General features: G+C 46.1%; 1 protein-coding gene across 3 annotated transcripts in view; it reads right to left on the bottom strand.

Moving 5' to 3' along the window:
• The window catches only part of LOC145341163 (phospholipase D1-like), a 146,647-nt gene extending 120,204 nt beyond the window's left edge, over positions 1-26,443 (bottom strand). For 2 of the 3 annotated variants that reach the window (XM_080186079.1, XM_080186076.1), the window contains exons 1-2: positions 26,327-26,443; positions 9,707-9,780 (exon numbers count right to left, since the gene is read on the bottom strand). The gene's annotated coding sequence lies outside the window, so the exon portion shown is untranslated. Of the gene's footprint in view, positions 1-9,706; positions 9,781-19,475; positions 19,590-26,326 lie in introns of those variants that run through there. The other variant, XM_080186077.1, reaches the window with a different exon arrangement.
• Between the last annotated feature and the right edge of the window lie 818 nt (positions 26,444-27,261).

The following is a 27,261-nucleotide window of genomic DNA, read 5'->3' as shown; positions in this document are numbered from 1 at the left end:
CATGTGACTCCAGAGCCACAGCAATGTGGTTGACTCTCAACTTGCATTCAAGGGCAACTAGGGATGGGCAATAAATGCTGGCCCAGCCAACAACACCCAAGTCCCAAGAATGACTAAAGAAAAGTCACTATATTGGATAGAGGTCATTGAGATCGCTGTTGTGGAAAGATGTATTTTACTCATTCTGATCTTGTATTTTGGCTTTGGAGGGAGTGCAGAAGAGGTTTACTAGGCTGATGCCGGAGTTGAGGGGGTTGAGCTATGAGGAGAGGCTGAATAAACTAGGCTTGTACTCGTTAGAGTTTAGAAGAATGAGGGGAGATCTCATTGAGACATATAAGATGATGAATGGGATGGATAGGATAGAGGTGGAGAGACTCTTCCCGCTCAGAAAGGACAGTAGGACTAGGGGGCACAGCCTCAAGATAAAGGGGGTGCGGTTTAGAACGGAGTTGAGGAGGAACTTCTTCACTCAAAGGGTGGTGAATCTCTGGAATTCTCTGCCCGTTGAAGTGGTGGAGGCTGCCTCGCTAAATATTTTTAAGAAGCGGGTTGATGGGTTCTTGATAAGAGAGGGGATTGAGGGTTATGGGGAGAGGGCGGGAAAGTGGAACTGAGCCACAACAGATCAGCCATGATCTTATTGAATGGCGGGGCAGGCTCGAAGGGCCAGATGGCCTACTCCTGCTCCTATTTCTTATGTTCTTATGTAGGGATTGTTACTGTTTGCTCTTCTTCATTTGCCCTGAGAAGGCAGTGATGGGCCTTTTACTTCAATCCCTGATGCTTGATTCAGCTGAGGCGAGTTTATGAGTCAGGACGTTGGTGTGGGTCAGAAGTCTCAGAGAGGCCCAGCTGGGGTAAGGACGACAGGTTTCCTTCCCGAAAAGCTTTTACAACAACTTATCAGCTTCCTCAAAAATCCTCGTGCAATTGGTTGCAAGACTGTGATGCGAAAAGAAAGGTTCTGTCCGAAACTATTGAGACTGAGACATTTCCTGGTGGTTTCTGCATGAATTGCAGAGGCTGGCTGAAACTGACATCAGAAAGTGATAATACTTGAGAAATGCTGACTCCAGGTGGCCAGTTGGGACAAACCTTTTTCTAATTCATTTTTAAGGGATGTGGACGTGGGTCAGCATTTATTGCCCATCCTTAACTACCCTCCACTTCAAAGGACATTTGAGAGTCAACCACATTGCTGTGGTTCTGGAGTCACATATAGGCCAGAACGGGTAAGGATGGCAGATTTCCTTCCCTGAAGGACATTAGTGAACCAGATGGGTTTTTCCAACAAGCGACAATGGCTTAATTTGACTTTTGATTCCAGATTTACATTGAATTCAATTTCCACCAACTGCTGTGGTGGGATCCGAACACAGGTCCCCAGAACAAGTCACCCCATTTCCCAGCATTGGGCCGTAATCCTGCAGGTTACTGAATTTAAGGTGTCCATGACATTATGGCAGAAGTGACCACTGCACAACCTTCATGAAGATGGTCCCATCTTTACATTGAGGATAGTCTCCATCATGTGTGACACAACCACTACATTAACTGGGATAAATCTCAAACAAATCTAGCAACTCATGCCTGAGTATCCAAGAGGTGCAAGGGACCATCAGCAGCAGTAGAACTCTACTCAACCACACTCTGTAACTTCATGGCCCGGCATATCCCCCACTCAACCATTACCACCCAGAAGGGGGTTAACCCTGGTTCAATGAACTGTGCAGGAGGGCATGCCAGGAGCAGCAGCAGGCATACCTAAAAATGAGGTGCCAGCCTGGTGAGACTACAACACAGGATTACTCGCATGCCCAACAGCAGAGTCAGTGTGCGATAGAGCAATCAGCTGGTCCACCTTCCGCAGTCCTGCCACATCCAGTTGTGAATGGTGGTGGACAATTAAACAACTCAATGGAGGAGGAGGCTCTACAGATATCCCCAACCTCAACGATGGAGGAGCCCAGCACATCAGTGCAAAAGGCAAGGCTGAAGAATTCACAACAATCTACAGCCAGAATTGCCAAATGGATGATCCATCTCAGCCTCCTCACTGATGCCAGTCTTCAGCTAATTCGATTCACTCCACATGCTATCAAGAAATGGTTGGAGATACTGGATACTGCAAAGGCCATTGGCCCTGATAACATTCCAGCAACAGTACTGAAGACTTGAGCTCCAGAACTTGCCGCTCCCCTAGCCAAGCTCTTCCAGTACAGTTACAACACTGGCAACCACCCAACAATGTGGAAAATTGCCCAGGTATGTCCTGTACACAAAATGCAGGACAAATCCAACCTGACCAATTACTGCCAAATCAGTCTACTCTCAATCATCAGTAAAGTGATGGAAGGGGTCATCGACAGCACTATCAAGCAGCACCTGCTCAGCAATAACCTGCTCAGTGACGCCCAGTTTGGGTTTCGCCAGAGTCACTCAGCTCCTGACCTCATTACAGTCTTGGTTCAAACATGGACAAAAGAGCTGAGTTCCAGAGGTGAGGTGAGAGTGACTGACCTTGATAACAAGGCTGCATTAGACCGAGTGTGACATCAAGGTGCCCTCGCATAACTGGAGTCAGTTACAATCAGGGTGAAACCTCTCCGCTTGTTGAAATCATACCTGGTACATTGGAAGATGTTTGTGGTTTCTGGAGGGTCAGTCATCCCAGCTCAAAGACATCTCTGCAAGAGTCCCTCAGGGCAGTGTGTTCCAGGCCCAATCATCTTCAACTGCTTCATCAATGACCTTCCTTCCATCATAAGGTCAGGAGTGGGGATGATCGCCGGTGATTGTACGATGTTCAGCACCATTCACCACTCCTCAGATACTGAAACAGTCCATGTTCAAATGCAACAAGGCCTGGACAATATCCAGGCTTGGCCTGATAAGTGGAAAGGAATTTCACACCACACAAGTGCCAGCAAATTACTAGCTCCAACAGGAGAGGATCTAACCATCACCGCTTGACATTCAATGATATGCCCCTAACTGAATCGATCACTATCAACATCCTGGGATTTACCATTGACCTAAAACAGAACTGGACTAGCCATATAAATATTATGGCTACCAGAGCAGGTCAGAGGCTAGGAATGCTGTGGCAGGTACTTCACTTCCTTACTCCCAAAGCCTGTCCACGATCTATAAGGCACAGGTCTGGATGAGTGCAACTCCAACAGCACTCAAGAAGTTGACACCATCCAGGACAAAGCAGCCCATTCACTTTAAACATTGACTCCCATCAATATCAACACAGTGGCTGCCGCGTGTACTGTCTACAAGGTGCACTGCCACAACTCATCAAGGCTCCTTCGACAGCACCTTCCAAACCCACAACCTCCACAAGGGGAGTAGACAACCCATGTCTGGGCGTTTCTTTCGAAGTCGCTCGCCATCCTGAATTGGGAACATTTCACCATTCCGTCACTGTCACTGGTCAAAATCCTGGAGTTCCCTCCCCAGTGGCACTGTGGGTGGTGAGTGATTTCAATAGAAAACAATAAAACCACAAGTGTTGCCATGGTGGTGGCGGTTTAGCCAAAGGCATTGATTTTGGCATTGAAGATTTACTTTCAAAGTGCTGCACATTTTGGTGTTTCATTGACAAACATATACTACAGTTCTGTAACCAAGGAAGTAAAACACTCACAGCAACCGAAAAAAACACAATCTGTGGATTGAAAGAACAGGACAAATGTGCATTTTAATCGGCTGTGCCATCACTCCTTTGGTGTTAACCTCTGGAGTCCCTCCTTAAACCTCTCCGCCTCTCCTTCCTCCTTTAAGAGGCTCTTTAAAACCTATCTCTCTGACCAAATATCTGGTCACCAATCCCATTGTGTGTCTCGGGTTAAAGTTTATTTGATAACTTCTCCCGTGAAGCAATTGGGATATTTTACTCTATTAAAGTAAAGTAAAAGTTAAAGTTTATTTATTAGTTACAAGTAAGGCTTACATTAACACTGCAATGGAGTTACTGTGAAAATCCCCTAGTTTCCAGTTTCTGGTGCCTATTCAGATCAATGTACCTAACCAGCACATCTTTGGACTGAGGGAGGAAATGAGAGCACCTGGAGGAAACCCACACAGACACAGGGAGAACATGCGGACTCCACACAAAGAGTGACCCAAGCCGGGAATCGAACCTGCGTCCCTAGTGCTGTGAGGCAGCTGTGCTAACCTCTGTGCTATTGTACTGCTATGTAAATGTTGCTGTTGTCTGACTCGTTACTGCCCAGAGACAGTGTGAGCTACACACATAGACACTTACTTAACTGTGTAGCCAGCCTATAACTCCGTTGCTGCCTGGGAGAATGTCGAGAGCGGTTTTACGTGGCACTGAGCTGAGGTTCTGTGGGAACACAATCTTGCGGTCTTTGCTGGTCTGTTCCCAACATGGCAGCTAGCCCAGGCATTCCTCCACGGGCCACCAATCAACAAACAGCTGGAAAATAAACTCGCTCTTGGTAACTCCTCAGCAGTCAAATCTCGCTGGAGACAGCAAGTCAGGGAGAACTATTTAGAGATTTATGAGGGAAATTGAGTCCTCGGGACACATGGTTTCCATTATCTGTACAATTCCATTCTGCAATTTGAAGAGTTGAAGTGTGTGAGAGTGTGAACCCACCCTTTCCCAAAATAAACACTGAAACTGGTTTATCCCACTGCTCAGGCTCCCTCCCTCATCCCATTTCTCCCACCCTAACCCCACCCTCTACAGCCCTGCTTTACTCTCCAACTCAACTAAAAAAAAAACAAAATCTCTCCCCAGTGTCAGTACTGAGAGAGTGCGGCATTGTTGGTGGTGCCATTTGTTTGGATATAATGTGGCCCCGGACTCCCTGGTGTCCTGGGCCACTATTCATCCTGAAGACGAACACAATCATTGTGAACCTGCGAGCTTGCCCGCAGCTGGGGTTTTCCAGTCCTGCTGCAGTGAATGGAGTTTAGGCTGAGCGCCAAATACTCCATTCTTGCTGGCAGGGGGGGGGGCGGGTTCAGGCGAGATTGGCAGTAATGCGACCCTCAACATTTCTCTTGAAGTTGTTGAGCAGTGAAAATCTTGTCTGCTGTTTACTCGGAAGCCGCGCTGGCTTTCCGGAAGGATTACTGCAGAGGCTGGGAGAAGGTGGCAAGCAGGGATTCGGATGGTGATGGAGAAGGGGGGGAGGATTCCTCGATAGTTCCCACAGCCTGCTTTGCCTCCTCTCTTGAAGATGGTGGTGAAAGTGACATTCCTGAGGTTGACAGAATCTATCCCAGATTTTCAGGAACGGCTAATGGGGATGACAGCTGATCTCTGAATTTGAAAATCTTGACTGGAATCCCATCCCCTCCTGCGGCTTTCCATTCTTCACGTGTTTATTGGTGGCTTTGACTTTGTCCACGTTTGGCGGGAGTCCAAGATTACCTTTGACAGAGAGCTGGGGGATTCCCTCAAACGCATCCTCACCTATTATTGTATCATGGTTTAGGAGTTCTTTGAAGTCATCTCTCCATCGAAGGCTGGTGTTTTCTCTGTCCTTCAAAGGAGTTCCTTACCCGGCACCAGTTTGAGGCCTTGGGGGTTGGGTCGATGTCTTGGTGGCACTGAAGAAGCCTTGGTGCCGGTGAGGAATTGAAGCTCCTTAACTTTCTTACTTCACCATTGGTTCTTCTTTGTGCCTCCGCGTTCACTGATTGGTGAGTTCCTGTTTTGCCCGCATGGAGAGCTTACCCAAAAGACAACACCCGTGACACTGTAGCACTCCCTGTGTACTGCACAGAGCGTGTGTGTCTGATTTTTGTCTCAAATGTGGGATTTAATCCCACCATTTTAAACTTTTAACCTCTAAACTTTATTTATTAGAATCACAAACAGGCTTACATTAACAGTGCCATGAGGTTACTGTCAAAATCCCCTAGTCGCCACACTCCGGCACCTGTTCAGGTACACTGAGGGAGAATTTAGCACGGCCAGTGCACCTGACTAGCATGCCTTTCAGACTGTGGGAGGAAACCCACACAGACATGGGGAGAACATGCAGACTCCACACATACAGTGACCCAAGTCGAGAATGGAACCCAGGTCCTCGGTGCTGTGAGGTAGAAATGCTAACCACTGTGCCATGTGCTATCCACAGTGCCAGGTACCTGGGTTTGATTCCCAGCCTGGATCCCTATCTGTGCAGAGTCTGCACATTCCCTCCAGCTCTGCGTGGATTTCCTCTGGTTACTCTCCTGATGTGGAGATGCTGGCGTTGGACTGGGGTAAACACAGTAAGAAATCTCACAACACCAAGTTAAAGTCCAACAGGTTTATTTGGTAGCAAATGCCAGCCAGGATCTTGGGTTCATGTTACACAACTTGCCTGGGCTTACAAAATCTCACTAACTGTCCTGGCTGGAGACAATACACATCTCTTTAACCTGTGCTTAACCCTCTCTTCACTCACATTGTCTGTACCTTTAAGTCTTGATTACCTGTAAAGACTCGCATTTCAACCATTATTTTGTAAATTTAGTTTGTGTCTTTATATGCCCTGTTTGTGAACAGAACTCCCACTCACCTAACAAAGAAGCAGTGCTCCAAAAGCTTGTGGCTTTTGCTACCAAATAAACCTGTTGGACTTTAACCTGGTGTTGTGAGACTTCTTACTGTAATCTCCTGAGTCAGGCATTCTGACTCAAAGCTGCTACCCACTGAAACATACCTGATAGGTCAAGCATTACCCCATGGAGAATGGCACACAGAAGGAGTATAACAGGCAGACAATGTTAAAATTCAGCACTGGCCCCAAAAACCAGCCCATCAAAGTCCAAATGCTTTGAAGAGCCAGCAGTTGAGATACAGATGGGGGCTGGAGGAAGGGTTGTGTTGCAAAGTAGGAAATGTAGGACCTAAAATATCCGTGTGACTCTGCCATTGGAATGGGAGGAAACAGTTTAAAAACAAGTGATCTCCCATTTAGGGTGGAGATCAGCAGAAGTATTATCTTTTGGGGGTTCTGACCCTTTGGTTCTCTCTCCCCAGAGAGTGGTGGAGGAAAGGTCCCTGACTATTTTTAAGGCAGAAGTAGATAGATTTTTGATAAGCAGGAGGTGAAAAGTTATCGAAGCATACAACCGTACGCCTGGCAATCACACTGATTTTACAGTATAGTTCTCAATATCGTAAGAACACAAGAACAAGGAGCAGAAGTAGACTATCCGGCCCCTCGAGCCTGCTCCACCATTCAATAAGATCATGGCTGATTTTTTCATGGATTCAGCTCCACTTACCCGCCCGCTCACCATAACCCTTAATTCCTTTACTGTTCAAAAAATTATCTCTCCTTGCCTTAAAAACATTCAATGAGGGAGCCTCAACTGTTTCACTGAGCAGGGAATTCCACAGATTCACAACCCTTTGTGTGAAGAAGTTCCTCCTCAACTCAGTCCTAAATCTGTTCCACCTTATTTTGAGGCCATACCCCCTAGTTCTAGTTTCACCCGCCAGTGCAAACAACCTCCCTGCTTCTATCTTATCTATTCCCTTCATAGCTTTATCTGTTTCTATAAGATCTCCTCTCATTTTTCTGAATTCCAATGAATATAGTCCCAGTGTACTGAGTCTCTTCTCATAAGCCAACTCCAGAATCAACCTAGTGAATCTCCTCTGCACCTTTTCCAGTGCCAATATATTCTTTCTCAAGTAAGGAGACCAAAACTGTGCACAGTACTCCAGGTGTGGCCTCACCAGCACCTTATACAGCTGCAACATAACCTCACTGTTTTTAAATTCCATCCCTCCAGCAATTAAGGGCAGAATTCCATTTGCCTTCTTAATTACCTGCTGCATCTGCAAGCCAGCTCCTTGCGATTCCTGCACAAGGACACCCAGATCCCTCTGCACAGCAGCATGCTGCAATTTTTTACCATTTAAATAATAGTCAATTTTGCTGTGATTCCTACCAAAATGGATGACCTCACATTTACCAATATTGTACTCCATCTGCCAGACCCTCGCCCACTCACTTAGGCTATCTACAGCCCTTTGCAGACTTCTAGCACCCTCTGCACACTTTGCTCTGCCACACTTACTTAATAGAGTTTAGATGATGATGAGAGTGATTGATAGAATGGACGTGCAGGGACTATTTCCTCGGGTGGATGTAGCTGTTACTAGGGGGCATAACTATAAGGTTCATGGTGGGAGATATAGGAGTGATGTCCGAGGTAGATTCTTTACTCAGAGAGTGGTTGGGGTGTGGAATGCACTGCCTGCTGTGATAGCGGAGTCGGACAATTTAGGAACTTTCAAGCAGTTATTGGATAGGCACATGGAGGGGATAGCTTGATCTTGGGATTGGACGTAGCTCGGCACAACATTGAGGGCTGAAGGGCCTGTACTGTGCTGTACTGTTCTATGTTCTACGTTCATCTTAGTGTCATCTACGAATTTTGACACAGTACACTGCAAATCATCTATGTAAATCATAAACCATTGCTGTCCCAACACTGATCCCTGAGGCACACCACTAGTCACTGATCACCAACCAGAATAACACCCACTTACCTCCACTCTTTGCTTTCTGTTAATTAACCAATCCTCCATTCATGCTAAAACATTACCCGTAACACAGTGCAACTTTATCTTATGCAGTGGCCTTCAGCACCTTGTCAAATGTCTTCTGGAAATCCAGATACACCACATCCACAGGTTCCCCATTGTCCACCACACACATAACGTTCTTGAAGAATTCCACCAAACTCGTCAAACATGACCTGCCCTTCGTGAACCAACACTGCGCCTTCCTATTGGAACAATTTATATTGTCCCACAGGGCTGTGTTCTCAGGCCCTACTATACTCCTTATATACCTTTGACTGTGTGCCCAAATTCCCCTCCAATTCAATTTTCAAGTTTGCTGATGACACCACCGCAGTGGGTCGGATCTTAAACCATGACGAGACAGAGTGCAGGAGTGAGACAGAGAATCTGGTGAACTGGTGCGACAATATTCTCTCCCTCAATGTCAACAAAATGGAGGAGATTGTTATCGATTTCAGAAAGCGTAGAAGAAAACATGCCCCTGCCTACATCAACTGGGACAAAGTAGAAAGGATCAAGAGCTTCAAGTTTCAACCTGTCCTGGTCCCCCCAAGCCGCCTCTATAGTTAAGAAAGTCCCTCTACTTTCTCAGAAGACTAAGGAAATTTGGCATGTCCTCTACGAATCTCACCAAGTTTTACAGATGCACCATAGAAAGCATTCTTTCTGGTTATATCACAGGCTGGTATGGGCTCCTGCTCTGCCCAAGGAACTACAAAAGATCGTGAATCTAGCCCAGACCATCACGCAAACCAGCCTCCCATCCATTGACTCTGTCTACACTTCCCGCTGCCTCAGCAAAGCAGCCAGCATAATTAAGGACCCCACACACCCCGGACATTCTCTCTTCCACCTTCTTCCTTTGGGAAAAAGATACAAAAGTCTGAGGTCACATATCAACCAAGTCAAGAACAGCTTCTTCCCTGCTGCCGTCAGATTTTTAAATGGACCTGCCTTGTATTAAGTTGACTGTAACACTACATTCTGCACTCTCTCACATCTTTCTCTGTGAACGGTATGTTTTGTCTGTACAGCGCGCAAGAAACAATACTTTTCACTGGATACTAATACATGTGACAATCATAAATCAAATCAAAATATCCAGATGTCTTTCCCAACACCAACCTTTGAGCTTGAATATGGAGTTCGCCTTCAACTTGAAATCCGAATCTTTACAGACAAAAACATTCGAGGAACATCTGTAGAGGGAATAAAGATGGAAGATAGCCAATGCTTAGTTTAATTTAGTTTATTTAGTCTACAGAGTTCAGGTTTGCTAAAGGGCAATTTACCACGGCCAATGCATGTCTTTCGGACTGTGAGAGGAAATTAGAGTATCCGGAGGACACCCACGCAGACACGGGGAGAATGCGCAAACTCCACACTGACAGTGGCCCAAGCCAGGAATCAAACTCTGGTCCCTGGCACTGTGAGGCAGCAATGCTAACCACCGTACCACCGTGCCCGTCACTGGGGTGGTTAGCGTAGTTTAAATTACTACCCAAAAACACGCAGCTTTCCACCATTCATCAGAAAACTGGCACAATAATTGAGACACAGTCACAGTGATTGGCCTCTCTCTCACGCTGAGGATGTAATGAAGAAGAGAATTGCGAGCTCTCATCTCTGTACTCATCCCCCCCAACCCCCCCATCATGCTCTGCATCCCACTGTGTCAACCCCACCATGCACCAGGTCCAAACACCCACCTAGCCACTCTATCCAGCAATTCCCCACCCAGCCACTCACAGATCTCCAATCCATCCCCCCACTCCACGTGCTCCAGCCCCATTCACACACTGTGACAGGTTGGATCCGGATGGGAGGAGGTTTGAAATGATGCTGGGTAAACCAGTTTGAGTCACGGATCAATGATGACCAATTCTATGACATCAATCTGGGTGGAGAAATGGGCTAGTCCTGACGCCATGTCAAAAATATTCAAAAAAACTTCCATTTCTATAGCACCTTCTCTGATCTCCAGATATCTCAAAGCACCTTACTGCTGATTACATACTTTTGGGGTGATACATTTAGGGAAATGCAGTGGCCAACGTGTACACAAGAAGATACCACAAATAATAACATGATAATGGCAATTTAATCTGCTTTATTGATGTTGGCTAAAGGATAAATATTAGCCAGGGGTGGGGTGAACCTGTTTTGAGGGGTGTGGGGTCGTGGAATGGATCATCACTGCTGAGGTTGGTTTGGAGGTGCTGGAGACTGGGGACGTCCAGGATGGGCGGGGTTGAGGAGGCAGCACTGTGGGGGTCCCGGCCTGATCGAGCCGGCCAGCAAACAGGGAAGCTAACAGTTCGGGGCCACTGCACATGCGCAGAGGCCCACTGGTTTCTGCTTCTCTAGCATGAACAGGCCCAACCCCTGAAATTTAATGAGAATTATGTTGGCAGCCTCTGCAGTGCACAGAGTGTAGGAGATTCTAGTGTGAACTCCCACTGAAAACAAAAGCGTAAATCACTCCAATTTTCCCACAATTTCAACATTTAGAACTTTTTTGGGAGAATTCCACCGACTACGTTTGGAGTTGTGGGTTTTAACGGAAAGCAAGGAACAAGGTTTGCACACGTAAATTCAAACTAACACACAACAGGTTTTAATGGAAGAGACACTCAGACAAACTGAGAGTGAAACAGCAGCCTGCAACACCCGAATAACATCACCATCATGTGATCAGCTCTTAAAGCAACCTGCAACCCTTTTAAATATATAACACTTCTCAGGCAGAATAAATTCTTGTTTCCCCTGACATTGGTATTCTTGTGATGGTCCTGATGAGTACAAGACAAAAAGCTTCAACATTTGTTTTTCAGCAACACTCAAATAGGTTTATTCACAAGGCAAACATTACAGGTATATGTCTCCTAACGGCACTCAACTTCCGTATTAGTAAGTGTCTCTTTATATGTGCTCAAGTAGCCATCCAATAAGTGCCTTCCACCTGTATGTACTTAACTTTATTTGATATAATTATCAGGTGAAGGTTGAAGATGATGGGGTGTAAGTTGGGTTATGGACAACAGAGTTTTGCTTCTGTTTAATGTGGCATGGAGGGTGTGAGGTGACAGGACAGCACGGAGGGCAATAGAATGCTTGAGTCTACAGGTAATGATGCCCAGACAAAAAACAGCCCTGTGTTTAATAGTTGAACATTGTTTAGTGAGTTGATCTTGTGTGTACAGGTAATTGGAGCTCAGTGCTTCCTGCAAAACTAAATTAGAATATAGAACATTCCAGCGCAGTACAGGCCCTTCAGCCCTCGATTTTGCGCCGACCAGTGGAACCAATCTAATGACCCTCTAACCTAAACTATTCCAATGTTATCCATATGTCTATCCACTGACCATTTGAATGCCCTTAAAGTTGGCGAGCCCACAACTGCTGCAGGCAGGGCATTCCACACCCTTACTACCCTCTGAGTAAAGAACCGACCTCTGACATCCGTCCTATAATTATCATCCCTCAATTTAAAGCTATGTCCCCTCGTGTTAGCCATCACCATCCGAGGAAAAAGGCGCTCACTGTCCACCCTATCTAACCCTCTGATCATCTTGTATGCCTCAATTAAGTCACCTCTTAACCTTCTTCTCTCTAACGAAAACAACCTCAAGTCCCTCAGCCTTTCCTCATAAGACCTTCCCACCATACCAGGCAACATCCTGGTAAACCTCCTCTGCATCCTTTCCAGTGCTTCCACGATTAGGAGGGAAGATTAAACAAAGTAAGTCTTTATTCTCTCAAATTCAGAAGGTTGAGGGATGATCCGACAGAGGTCTACACAACATTTACAGGGAGGTATAGGGATAAACTGTTTCCATTAGTTAAAGACTCCAGAACCAGGGGCCATAATCTAAAAATTCAGGCTAAGCCGTTCAGGAGAGATGTTAGAAAAGGTTTCTACATGCAGAGAGTGGGGGAGGTTCGGAACTCTCTCCCTCAAATGGTGATGGATGCTGGCTCCATTGTTCGATTTAAGTCCGAGATAGACAAACTTTTTATTGAGCAGAGGTTTGATTTAGAACATAGAACATTACAGTGCAGAACAGGCCCTTCGGCCCACGATGTTGCGCTGACCAATTAAAAAGCAATGACCCCCTAACCTAAACCAAACCCTTTCCATCCATAAACCTATCCACGGATCTCTTAAACGCCCCCAAACTAGGCGCATTTACAACTGCAGCAGGCAGGGCATTCCATTCCCTCACCACCCTCTGGGTAAAGAACCTACCTCTGACATCCGTCCTATAACTACCACCCCTTAATTTAAAGCTATACCCCCTCGTGCTAGCTTTCTCCATCCGAGGAAAAAGGCTATCACTGTCCACCCTATCTAAACCTCTAATTATCTTATATGTTTCAATAAGGTCCCCTCTTAGCTGCCTTCTTTCTAACGAAAACAACCTCAAATCCCTCAGTCTCTCCTCATAGGACCTCCCCTCCATACCAGGCAACATCCTGGTAAACCTCCTCTGCACCCTCTCCAATGCCTCCACATCCTTCCTATAATGTGGGGACCAGAACTGCACACAATACTCCAAGTGCGGCCGCACCAGAGTTTTGTACATTTGCAACATGACGCTGCAGCTCCTAAATTCAATCCCCCTACCAATAAACGCCAAGACACCGTATGCCTTCCTAACAACCTTATCTACTTGATTCCCAACTTTCAGGGATCTATGTACACATACACCTAGATCCCTCTGTTCATCAACACTATTCAGAGTCCTACCGTTAGCCCTATACTCTACACATCTGTTATTCCTGCCAAAGTGAATTACCTCACACTTTTCCGCATTAAACTCCATCCGCCACCTCTCGGCCCAGCTCTGCAACTTGTCCAAGTCTCTCTGTAAACTATGACACCCCTCCTCACTATCTACCACACCTCCGACTTTGGTGTCATCAGCAAATTTACTAATCCACCCAACTATACCCTCATCCAGATCATTTATAAAAATTACAAACAGCAGTGGTCCCAAAACAGATCCCTGAGGCACACCACTTGTAACCGAACTCCGTGACGAATACTTACCATCAACCACCACCCTCTGTCTCCTATCTGCTAGCAAATTCCTGATCCAATTAACTAAATCACCCTCAATCCCATACATCTGCATTTTCTGCAGAAGCCTACCATGGTGAACCTTATCAAACGCCTTACTAAAGTCCATATATACCACGTCCACTACCTTACCCCCATCCACCTCTTTGGTCACTTTCTCAAAAAACTCAATAAGGTTAGTAAGGCACGACCTACCCTCCACAAAACCATGCTGACTGTCTCCAATCAATTCATTACTCTCTAAATAACTATAAATCCTATCCCTAATAATTTTTTCTAAAACCTTGCCCACAACAGAAGTAAGACTCACCGGTCTATAATTCCCGGGGAAGTCTCTGTTCCCCTTCTTAAACAATGGGACAACATTTGCTATCCTCCAATCTTCTGGCACTATGCCTGATTTTAATTTGATTTAATTTGATTTTAATTTGATTTATTATCGTCACATGTGTTAGTATACAGTGAAAAGTATTGTTTCTTGTGCACTATACAGACAAAGCATACTGTTTATAGAGAAGGAAAGGAAAGAGTTCAGAATGTAGTGTTACAGTCATAGCTAAGGTTCAGAGAAAGATCAATTTAAAGCAAGGTAAGTCCATTCAAAAGTCTGATGGCAGCAGGGAAGAACCTGATCTTGAGTCGATGGTACGTGATCTCAGATTTTGCATCTTTTTCCTGATTGAAGAAGGTGGAAGAGAGATTGTCCGGGGTACGTGGGGTCCTTAATTATGCTGGCTGCTTTTTTGAGGCAGCGAGAAGTGTAGACAGAGTCAATGGATGGGAGGCTGGTTTGTGTGATGGATTGGGCTTCATTCACGGCCCTTTGTAGTTTCTTATGGTTGTAGACAGAGCAGGAGCCCATACCAAACTGTGATACAACCAGAAAGAATGCCTTCTGTGGTAGGTCTGTAAACGTTGGTGAAGGTCGTAGAGGACATGCCAAATTTCCTTTGTCTTCTGAGAAAGTAGAGGGTATCGAGGGTGATGGGCCTAGGGCAGGTACATGGAGTTAGACCACAGATCAGCCATGATCTCATTGAATGGCAGAGTGGGCTTGAGGGACTGAATGGCGTCTTCCTGTTCCGATGTTCTGATTGCTGGGTGCTGCATGTGAATGTTCATGGGGGGGGGCGCAATTTACAGATAGGTGACAATGCCCCCTCCAGCTGAATATTAAACTGTGACCATTATCAGGAATGGCCATCTACGCAACTTTGCAGCAGGAGTAAATTTCTCCTTTCTGGCACTCCTTTCAGGAGAAATTTAGCCAAGTGGCAGCAATGAAGGTAAAATTTGGGAGGAAGCATTTGGAATGGAATTTTATAATTGAAATTTATTTGACTGGCACAACAATACAAACTGTCCAGTACAACCATTGGGATTTTGCAAGCTCCTTGCTTACCATGGAGAGCAGAACTTGTGTCTGTAGTTGCAGCAATCTGATCATGCAGGTGGCATGGCAACACATGACAACACATGGTTAGCAAAATCCCTGGGACTTGTTGCATTCGATTAACAACGTGCGGAAGTTCAGAGGCACGGCAGCTTTGTGTGAAAGTTGAGGAGGAAGTTACAGATTAAGAGACCCAGCAAAACCGTAGCAAATGCAATTCCAACAGAGGGAGTGTTTGGGTGTCAGATCAGAAAGCCCAAGGTATATTATGAAGTGTGGGGCTATCAGCCTGGTCATCATTTTTAAATTGGCCAATCGGCCAGCCATTCCATGTCTCGCCTCCGGTTAAAATCAGGAGTGGGCCATTGGAGATGTGTTTGGATCAGGATTCCATTTTTTAACACTTTCATCTCCCACTTGACTCAGACCTGCCTGGTTTTTTTTTGGTGGGGGGGGGGGAGCTAAGGACCTCCCCTTTAGGTGTCCAGGCAGCTCAATCCCTTAAAGACAACAAACAAGCCAAGAAATGTTGACCTTGAACTCACGGATTCTGGAATATAAAGGGGAGGAACTGTTCCTTCAGTGTGATGGACCTTGGTCAGGTCCCATCTGGAGTAACTGCGTTTACTGGGTCCATTTGATATACGGAGTCACAGCAAAGATTATTGCAGAAAATAAAAGCTCACGTGATGGGGGTAAAATATTGGCATGGATAGATGTCTACATATACACAAATGCACCTCACATTCATGTACACACACTCACTAACATATACACATAAATAAGCACTCACACTTGCGTACACACACGCTTGCATTTACACATGGACACATACATATACACACATACACTCACACACCCATATGCACACACATATATATATATATATAGACACACATACCCTCACACAAGCATGTATGCAGACACTTACATAAACACACATGCACTCACACATACATATACACACACATAGATACAAACACATACAGTCACACATGTGTACACGAACTTATGTGCACAAACACATATGCACACACACACACGTACACACACAGTTACATATACGCACAAACACTCACACTCTCAAACACACATACGCGCATACATACACATATACACAAACACACACACTCACATGTGTACGCACATCTTACATGCACACAACCACAAAGGGTCATTCAATGATGGGACATCCACGCCCTCTGGGGTGGAGAATTCCAAATATTCACAACTCTTTGAATGACAAAATGTCTCCACATCTCAGTCTGAACTGGCCTGTCCTCATCCTGTGACCATGCATTTTGATGCGAGCCCCATTAGCCAAGGAAAAGCAGCCTCTCTGCAAAAGCCTTGGGCCCTCTGAGGAAACATGTTTACCTCAATGTCCCCAGTGGAAATGAGTGGTCTTGGCATTGTAGAACTGAGCTGACCAATAGTCACTCACTGAGCATGGAACACATGTTCCTGAATATTACCTGGGATATGCGTGTATACATGTGTGTATGTGTGTGAAAAAAGGTGTCTATGTGAGTGTGTCTGTGTTTGTGAGTGTGTATGTGTCTGAGTGTGTGTGTATATGTGAAGATATACATGTGTGTATATGGGTGTGTGCCTGTACATACATGTATGCAGGTGTGTGTGTATTTGTATATGTGTGTGTACTTTTTTTATTTGTTAGTGGGATGTGGGTGTCACTCACTGGGCTAACATTTATTGCCCCTCCCTGAGAGCAGTTGAGAATCAGTCACATTGCTGTGGTTCTGAGGTCACGTGTAGGCCAGACCAGGAAAGGACTGCAGATTTAAGAACATAAGAACATAAGAAATAGGAGCAGGAGTAGGCCATCTAGCCCTTCGAGCCTGCCCCGCCATTCAATAAGATCATGGCTGATCTGTTGTGGCTCAGTTCCACTTTCCCGCCCTCTCCCCATAACCCTTAATCCCCTCTCTTATCAAGAACCCATCAACCCGCTTCTTAAAAATATTTAGCGAGGCAGCCTCCACCACTTCAACGGGCAGAGAATTCCAGAGATTCACCACCCTTTGAGTGAAGAAGTTCCTCCTCAACTCCGTTCTAAACCGCCCCCCCTTTATCTTGAGGCTGTGCCCCCTAGTCCTACTGTCTTTTTTGAGCGGGAAGAGTCTCTCCACCTCTATCCTATCCATCCCATTCATCATCTTATACGTCTCAATGAGATCTCCCCTCATTCTTCTAAACTCTAACGAGTACAAGCCTAGTTTATTCAGCCTCTCCTCATAGCTCAATCCCCTCAACTCCGGCATCAGCCTAGTAAACCTCCTCTGCACTCCCTCCAGGGCCAAAATATCCTTGCGCAGGTGCGGCGCCCAAAACTGCACACAGTACTCCAGCTGCGGCCTCACCAATGCCCATACAGCTGCAGCAAGACCTCCCTACTTTTATATTCAATCCCCCTCGCTATGAAGGCCAGCATCCCATTCGCCTTCCTGACCACCTGCTGCACCTGCAAGCTGGGTTTTTGCGACTCATGCACAAAAGGACATTAGTGAACCAGATGGGTTTTTACAACAATTGGTAGTAGTTTTATGTTCAACATTAGACTTCTAATTCCAGATTTTTTTATTAAATTCAAATTTTCACCATCGGCCATGGTGGGATTCAAACTGTTAGGGAGGGATTTTGACCCAGTGACCATGAAGGAACTATGATATATTTCCAAATTAGGATGGTGAGTTCCAGGTTTTCCTATGCATCTGCTGTTCTTGTCCTTCCAGATGGTAGCAGTCATGGGTTTGGAAGGTGCTGTCTAAGGAGTCTTGTTGAGTTCCTGCACTGCATCTTGTAGATGTTATTCAGAACTACCGCTGTTTGTGGGTGGTGGAGAGAGTGAATGTATGTTGAAGGGGTAGCAATCAAGCGGGGCTCCTTTGTCCTGGATGGTGTTGGGTTTGTTGAGTGCTGTAGGAGCTGCACCCATCCAGGCAAATAGGGAGTATTCCATCACACTCTATAGAACCTCTACAATACAGAAAGAGGCCATTCAGCCCATCAGGTCTGCACCAACTCTCTGACAGAACATCTTATCCAGGCCCACCCAGGCCCCAGCCTATCCATGTGACCCTGTGCGTTTAATAAGAACATAAGAACTAGGAGCAGGAGTAGGCCCATCGAACCTGCCCCACCATTCAATAAGATCATGACTGATCTTTTTGTGGACTCAGCTCCACTTACCCGCCCGCTCACCATAACCCTTAATTCCTTTATTGTTCAAAAATCTATCTATCCTTGTCTTAAAAACATTCAATGAGGGAGCCTCAACTGCTTCACTGGGCAGGGAATTCCACAGATTCACAACCCTTTATGTGAAGAAGTTCCTCCTCAACTCAGTCCTAAATCTGCTCCCCCGTATTTTGAGGCTATACCCCCTAGTTCTAGTTTCACCCGCCAGTGGAAACACCCTCCCTGCTTCTATCTTGTCTATTTTCTTCATAATCTTGTATGTTTCTATAAGCCCCTCATTTTTCTGAATTCCAATGAGTATAGCCCCAATGTACTCTGTCTCTCCTCATAAGCCAAAACTCTCAACTCCAGAATCAACCTAGTGAATCTCCTCTGCATCCCTCCTGTGCCCCTCCTTTCTCAAATAAATAGGCCAGAACTGTACACAATACTCCAGGTGTGGCCTCACCAGCACCTTATTCAGCTGCAACATAACCTTCCTGTTTACCATGGACAATCCACATGAACTGCACATCTTTGGACTGTGAGAGGAAACTGGAGAACCGAGAGGAAATGCACGTGAAGAATGTGTAAATTCCACACAGACAGTCAATTAAAGCTGGAATTGAACCAGGGTCCCTGGCACTGTGAGGTAGCAGTGATAACCACTGTGCCAACATTCCACATTTGTGCCTTGTAGATGATGGATGGGCTTTGGGAGTCAGGAGATGAGTTCCTTGCTGCAGGATTCCTAATAATCTCTGACACCAGATCTGGAAGATTGGGAGGATGACAAGGAAGATGATACATGGAGCTGAATCCAGGAAAAGGTCAGTCATGATCTTATTGAATGGCGGAGCAGGCTCGAGGGGCCAGATGGCCTACTCCTGCTCCTAGTTCTTCTTATATCAATTGAATATCAAAGCTCGGAGTTAGGCTAGCAGGATGGACAGAGAGAAGGTAGATGCATTTCAATACACAAAAGTCTGAAGTGATACACTTTGGCATCTGTTCTGACTCCAGCTCCTGCTCCTGTGCCAGTCCCTGCGCTAGTCCCTGCCCCTACTTCTGACCCTCTCCTGCCTTATTCACAGCTCATTCTGGAGCACATACACAATGCATGCAATAAAACTCTCTGGAATGTGCTGACTTTGAGAAAGGCACCATCAGTACAAGTTATCTCACTCTCAGTTCAGTGTGAAGTAATTTTGCAGAATTACCTTCTCCTTCACTGTTCTCATTCAGATCACCTCCTAACCCCGGGGAGCTCAGCTTTCCCCCGTTTCTGCTGCTGAAGGACGCCTGAAGAATGCTGATGAGTTGTCGCTGCAATGGGCCAGTGTCTGCCTCTCAGCTGTGGAAGGCGTATCTCACCCTGTGCTAGGTGAACACCCAAAAACCAGCCACAAGTTCCTCCCACCTCATAGAAATGGAATTTGATACACACTCACAAATCAACGCTCCTGTCAATAATGGCTGTTTGCTCTTAAACAGGCAGGCCCCCACCTTGTCCTGAAAGAGATTTTAACTCACGTGAGCGCCACGTTGGAAAATTCTGATCTTTAAGCTGCCAGACTAAACCCCCTTTGCTTAGATACACAGTGACCCAGATCAACACCGGTCACTAGCTCAGTTAGCCCACCAGGTCCTCAGGAGCCGCACTCTCACCAATTCCGGGCATAATATGCATTCTGGTTCTGCAACAAGAAACAATGGAGACTGGGAACAACACTTGGGCAGCATTCCAATTCAATGAATCATGCCTTCCTCAAGAACTAAGGGAAGGTTGAAAAATATTGTGGGTGAGATAAGCAAGTGAAGAAAGACAACAGGGAAAGATTATAAGCAAAATACTGCAGATGCTGGAATCTGAAAGGAGATCGAAAAATGCTGGAAAATCTCAGCATTCCTGACAGCATCTGTGGGAGAGAGAAGAGAACCAATAGGTGGAATTTTACCGGCACGTCTGCTCGAGCTTGGTATAATCCCACCCAAGGCTAATGGGAAATGCCGTTCTCCGAGCCTTGCCCACCCTGGGAATCGGGGCAGGCGTGCCAATAAAATTCCAGCCAACGTTCCAAGTCTGGATGACCCTTCGTCAGAGCTGAGATTTCACTGTTGTCGTGCGTTACTGCCGCCAGGCAAAAAGAATTCAAACAATTCAAGCAACTCAGGACTGGACATCCGTGAGGTGCTGTGAGCCATCAGCAGCAAGAGAGTTGTACTCAACCTCACTCTGCATCCTCATGGCCTGGCATATCCCCCCACCGCCCACTCTACCATTACCGTCAAGCCACGGGACCAACCCTGGTTCAATGGAGAGAGCAGAAGGACATGCTCAGAACAGCACCAGAAACAAAATACTTTATATTTCAGGCAATGAATGTCCCCATTAAACACTCCCAGGACAGGTACAGCACGGGGTTAGATACAGAGTAAAACTCCCTCTACACTGTCCCCCATCAAACACTCCCAGGACAGGTACTGCATGGGGTTAGATACAGAGTAAAGCTCCCTCTACACTGTCCCCATTAAACACTCCCAGGACAGGTACAGCATGGGGTTAGATACAGAGTAAAGCTCCCTCTACACTGTCCCCATCAAACACTCTCAGGACAGGTACAGCACGGGGTTAGATACAGAGTAAAGCTCCCTCTACACTGTCCCCCATCAAACACTCCCAGGACAGGTACAGCATGGGGTTAGATACAGAGTAAAGCTCCCTCTACACTGTCCCCATCAAACACTCTCAGGACAGGTACAGCATGGGGTTAGATACAGAGTAAAGCTCCCTCTACACTGTCCCCCATCAAACACTCCCAGGACAGGTACAGCATGGGGTTAGATACAGAGTAAAACTCCCTCTACACTGTCCCCATTAAACACTCCCAGGACAGGTACTGCATGGGGTTAGATACAGAGTAAAGCTCCCTCTACACTGTCCCCATTAAACACTCCCAGGACAGGTACAGCATGGGGTTAGATACAGAGTAAAGCTCCCTCTACACTGTCCCGCCATCAAACACTCCCAGGACAGGGACAGCACGGGATTAGATATAAATAAGGTGTCAACCTAGTGAAGCTATTAATCCAGAAACTCAGCTAATGTTCTGGGGACCCAGGTTCGAATCCCACCACGGCAGATGGTGGAATTTGAATTCAATAAAAAATATCTGGGCAATATTGATGACCAGAAAACCATCGTTGAAGAAACCCATCTGGGTCACAAATGTTCTTTAGGAAAGGAAATCTGCTGTCCTTACCTGGTCTGGCCTACATGTGACTCCAGAGCCATGACGGAGGTTGAGGGGTGACCTGATAGAAGTCTTCAAGATTATGAGAGGCATGGATGGAGTGGCTAGTCATAATCTTTTTCCCAGGGCCGAAGAGTCAATTACTAGGGGACACAGGTTTAAGGTGCGAGGGGCAAGGTTTAAAGGAGATGAACGAGGCAAGTTTTTTTACACAGCAGGCGGTGGGTGCCTGGAACTCGCTGCCGGGGGAGGTAGTGGAAGCGGATACGATAGTGACATTTAAGGAGTGTCTTGGCAAATACATGAATAGGATGGAAATGGAGGGATATGGTCCCTGGAAGGGTAGGGGGCTTTAGTTCAGTGGGGCAGCATGGTCGGTACAGACTTGGAGGGCCGAAGGGCCTGTTCCTGTGCTGTAATTTTCTTTGTTCACAGCAACATGGTTGGCTGTCAACTGTCCTCTGAACAAGGGCAACTAGGGATGGGCAATAAATGCTGCCAGCCAGTGACACCCATGCCCCACGAATGAATAAAAAAAGCTACGATATAGGAATAATTGTGTGCCAAACAGCATAACTAACAAAAAGTGATCCCACAACCAATGGTTCAGATCTAAACTCTGCAGCCCTGCAATATCTAGCTGTGTCATATCTGCCCAGGGAGTGTTTGATGGGGGCACAGTGTAGAGGGAGCTTTACTCTGTATCTAACCCGTGCTGTCCCTGTCCTGGGAGTGTTTGATGGAGGACAGTGTAGAGGGAGCTTTACTCTGTATCTAACCCCGTGCTGTACCTGTCCTGGGAGTGTTTGATGGGGACAGTGTAGAAGGAGCTTTACTCTGTATCCACCCCAGTGCTGTACCTGTCCTGGGTGTGTTTGTTGGGAGGACAGTGTAGAGGGAGCTTTACTCTGTATCTAACCCTGTGCTGTACCTGTCCTGGGAGTGTTTGATGGGGACAGTGTAGAGGGAGTTTTACTCTGTATCTAACCCTGTGCTGTACCTGTCCTGGGAGTGTTTGATGGGGACATTCATTGCCTGAAATATGAAGTGTTCCATTCCTGAGTAAGTATGTGAACCCAAATGTACAAAAATAGAAGAAAATATAAAAATCTTTCTGTTATTTTTATTCTCTGCAGTCCAGCTGAGCTCCAATAATAAATCCCATGGCAACAAACTCCAGATCAGAAATAAATTAGCGGAACCACATCAGGATGGGAGGATTGAAAATTATCAGAGTGTAGGGAGAGTGGTTTACCCAAAGCCTATCTCTGGAATGTTCTTTCAGAGGCGTTTGCAAGCTCTCTGCAGTCCTTTGATTCTGATTGAAGCTTAGGAGTGATGGGTGGTTCTCCCTCTTTCCCCCAAATTGTGGTCCAAGTAAATTGCCCGATGACAGAAAGCTCGCACATGTTCAACTCCAAGAATATAACACGGCAGCCTCCTCATAAACCACATAAAAAACTACAACACCAATCGCGTGTTCAAATGTTTCATCAACCTCGCATTAATGTGATCTTTCTGTACACCCGAGCTATGACTGTAACACTACATTCTGCACTCCCTCATTTCCTTCTCCATGAACGGTATGCTTTGTCTATATCGCGTGCAAGAAACAATACTTTTCACTGTATCCTGATACCCATGACAGTAATAAATCAAATCAAATCTTCTCCCCCTTCCCTTTCCCACACCAGCCCTTATCTCTGGAATGTTCTCAAAAACAACATCTCTTTACAGTCCATTGTTAAACTCCCCAAGGCCCTCCACAAAATCCAACAGAATTATAAACTAAACCACGCATGGGGTTAATGGAATTGGTGACTCAATGAGGCAGATTGTAAAGAGTTTCTTCAACAATGGAGAGAGTTGGGCTGTGTACGTGCCAAAAATAGCAGGGTGGCACGATGGCACGGTGGTTAGCGCTGCTGCCTCACAGCGCCAGGGACATGGGTTCGATTCCCGGCTTGGGTCACTGTCTGTGTGGAGTCTGCACGTGTCTGCATGGGTTTGCTCCGGGTGCTCTGGATTCCTCCCACAGTCTGAAAGACGTGCTGGTTAGGTGCATTGGCCATGCTAAATACTCTCTCAGTGGACCCACACAGGCGCCGGAGTATGGCAACTAAATGATTTTCGCAGTGCACTGCAGTGTTAATGTAAGCCTATTTGTGACACTAATAAATAAACTAAATTGGACCACTGCTGAGATCTCGAAAGCTTATGTTTCTTTGTGTGCTTGGGGTTTAGATGGGGGTTTTGGGGCTTTTCCGCTCTCCCAAAGTGCGTGGCTGAAACCTGTAGTATCTGAAAACTGTTATTCATTATCTACAGCAAGCATTTGTACAGCTGGAAGCTGACATGTGATCAGAACAATCTGCCCAATTGTTCTCACCTTCCTGTCATCTAATCAGTTATCATAATAACATCCTCATCATGTATATTTCTGACATTAACCTTTTGCAGGTCGTGGGGCTGAGGGACATTACCGAGATAGGGAAGGGGTGACGCCATGAAGGGACGAGGACACAAGGATGAGGATTTGAAGATGGATATGTTGGAAGATTTGGAGCCAATGGGAGTACAGGGAGTGATGGGTGAATGAAGTTTGGTGCAAGTTGGGATATGAACTGGTGACGTTTGGATGAGCTAGAGAAGGTGGGATCCTGGACCCTGGCCGGGGGAGCTTTGGAATGGCTGTGGGTGGGGCGAATGTGTAGGACAGACATGGGTATCTCTAAAATGTGGACAAATTTCCCTTAACCAACATCACTAAAAGAGGTGGGATCTTGCTGTGTGTGAATTGACTGTTACAATTCCTACACTTTCACAGTCAAGTACTTCATTGGCTGTAAAGTCCTTTGGCCTTCCCGAGATGCTAAAAAGGCGCTAGAGAAATGCTTGTTTGTTACATAGAAACATAGAAAAACTGCAGCACAATACAGGCCCTTCGACCCACAAAGTTGTGCCGAATGTAGAACCCTAAAGTGCAGGGAGAGGCTCTTCAGGTCTGCACCAAACACAATCCCACCCAGGCCCTACCCCCGTATTCTACCCACTAATCACTGGATATTAAGGTACAATTTCTTGGCATGGCCAACCCGCACATCTTTGGACTGTGGGAAGAAACTGGAGGACCCGGAGGAAACCCATGCAGACACGAGGAGAATGTGAAAACTCCACACGAGACGGTGACCTGAGCCGGGGATTGAACCCAGGACCCTGGAGCTGTGAAGCAGCAGTGCTAACCACTGTGCCACCGTGCCACCCTACCTTGTGCTACCATGTCCCTACCTCAGAGATTAATACAAAATCTGAGGAACCCTGCGGCAATTAACTTGCCTTCTGACTCCTCAATGTCTGCCCACCATTCACAAGGCACACGTCAGGAATGTGATGCAATTGTCTACACTTGTCTGGATGGGTGCAGCTCCAACAACACTCAGGAAGCTTGATGCCATTCAGGACAAAGCAGCCCCGTCTGATTGATACACCATCCACAAACATTCAGTCCTGCTACCATCAATGTACAGTTCCAGCTGTGTGTACCGTCTTCAAGATTCACTGCAGCAACTGACCAAGGTTCTTTAAACTACGTTCCAAACCCACAAACATTGCTATCTAGAAGGACAAGAGCAGCAGAAACCTGGGAAAACCACACCAGCAAATTCCCCTCCAAACCACTTACCATCCTGACTTGGAAATATATCATGATGTAGAGATGCCGGTGTTGGACTGGGGTAAACACAGTAAGAAGCCTCACAACACCAGGTTAGAGTCCTGGTGTTGTGAGACTTCTTACTTGGAAATATATCACCATTCCTTCACTGTCACTGGGTCAAAATCCTGGAACTCCCTCCCTAACAGCGTCGTGGGTGTACCTACACCACAGGGGCTGCAGCAGCCCAGGAGGACAGGTCACCACCACTTCCCCAAGGGCAACTAGGGATGGGCAATATCCTATAAAGACATAAAATAAAACCCTAGGATGCAATTAATGAAACCTCTAGTTTTTTGTTCGCCCGGAATTGGTAACTTTAGCCCCATGTTGGAGTGAATGATGAAGAACAAATAACGTCTTGGCAACACCACTCCTATCTCAAGAACAAATAATCATGTACCAGATAAAAACTCTGACACTCCATATTCTCTGTGCTACCCTAAGAATGCAAAGAATCATTGAACAATGCAGCATAGATAGAGGCCATTTTACACATTAAATTTGTGTTAGCTCCTTCACACAGCAGCATAATCATTCCCCCTCCCCTTTCCTCTGCACTTCCCCCATTGCCCTGCAAATACTTTCCTTCAACTATTTGTCCAATTATCTTTAGAAAGTTACTCTTGAATCTGCATCTAATGCCCTTCTAGTCAACACCTTCCAGATCATAGCAAATGTATTTTCTCATGTTGTTTAGTACAATTTAAGTCGGCTTACATTAACACTGCAATGAAGTTACTGTGAAAAATCCCCCAGTCGCCACATTCCATTGCCTGTTTGGGTACACTGAAGGAGACTTTAGCATGTCCCATGCACCTAACCAGCACATCTTTTGGACTCTGGGAGGAAACCAGAGCTTTCGGAGGAACCCCACACAGATACGGCGAGAACGTGCGGACTCTGTACAGACAGTGACCCAAGCTGGGAATCGAACCCAGGCCCCTGGCGCTGTGAGGCAGCAGTGCGAATCACTGTGCCACCGTTAAAACTAAAACGTGTTACTATACAGTCTCATAGAGGTTTGATAAGATCTGCTTGTTAGATTGCAACGCTGTGAACGTCTGAATGGACAAATGAAGCCAAGGATTCACGTTATACATACCTCCGCATGCAACATGTGTTCCCCAATAATTCCAAAGAAGTTGGGTAAGGTGCAGTTTAACAGTGCAAGGGATGAGAGAGACAAATGCTACTTTGCTGCGACATTCAGTCAGCAAGTGAGCAGTTACTAAAATGATCAGCAGTTAGTGGCTGATTGTGCAGGAGATAGGGGCGTGTGTATGCAGGCTTGGAGGAAGTTAAGTGATGTGGTGTGAGGAATGGTGGGGAAAGCCATTACATTGGGAAATTTGAGGTTCCAGTTTCAACCTGTAGTCTGCTCAAGCTTTGCAAACATTTAACCCTTTGTCAGCCCAGGGGCTGAGGGAGCTCGTTCACTGTGATGGTCCTTCCAATTGCCAATCCACACTAGATCAGGGTGCGACCACAGAGCAGTTTAAACATCAGTGTCTTTGCCTATAACTAACACCTCACTAAGTGTAATTCAGCTTTTACACATTCTCTGAACAATGAAGCCAATGTTTCTACTGCGGAAATAGGGTCCAGGGTCAATTGAACAGAGTTTAATCTTACTCCATTCAATTTTATTCACCAAGGGAGACTGTAGTATAGTGGTAATGTCACTGGACTTGTAACACCAAGGCCCAGTGCACAACAGGTTCAAATCTCACCATAGGGGCTGCTGGAATTTAAATTCAATAATAGGAAGTTATTCACAATGATAATTGCAATTTAACCCCTAATGTTTTCACAAATGTCATTCAGGGAAGGAACTCTTACCCTACATTTCTTTTTATTATTCATTTGTGGGACATGGGCATTACTGGCTGGGCCAGCATTTATTGCCCATGACTAGTTGCCCTTGGAGGGCAGTTGAGGGTCAACCACATTGCTGTGGCTCTGGAATCACATGTAGGCCAGACTGGGTAAAGACAGCAGATTTCCTTCCCTGAAGGGCATTAGTGAACCATTTGGTTT

This window comes from Carcharhinus amblyrhynchos, chromosome 3 (assembly GCF_965287045.1).
Source record: "Carcharhinus amblyrhynchos chromosome 3, sCarAmb.v2.hapA, whole genome shotgun sequence".
NCBI classification, from domain to species: Eukaryota; Metazoa; Chordata; class Chondrichthyes; order Carcharhiniformes; family Carcharhinidae; genus Carcharhinus; species Carcharhinus amblyrhynchos.
The sequence above is the reverse complement of the archived record's forward strand: the minus strand, read 5'-3'. Positions and strand labels throughout refer to the sequence as shown.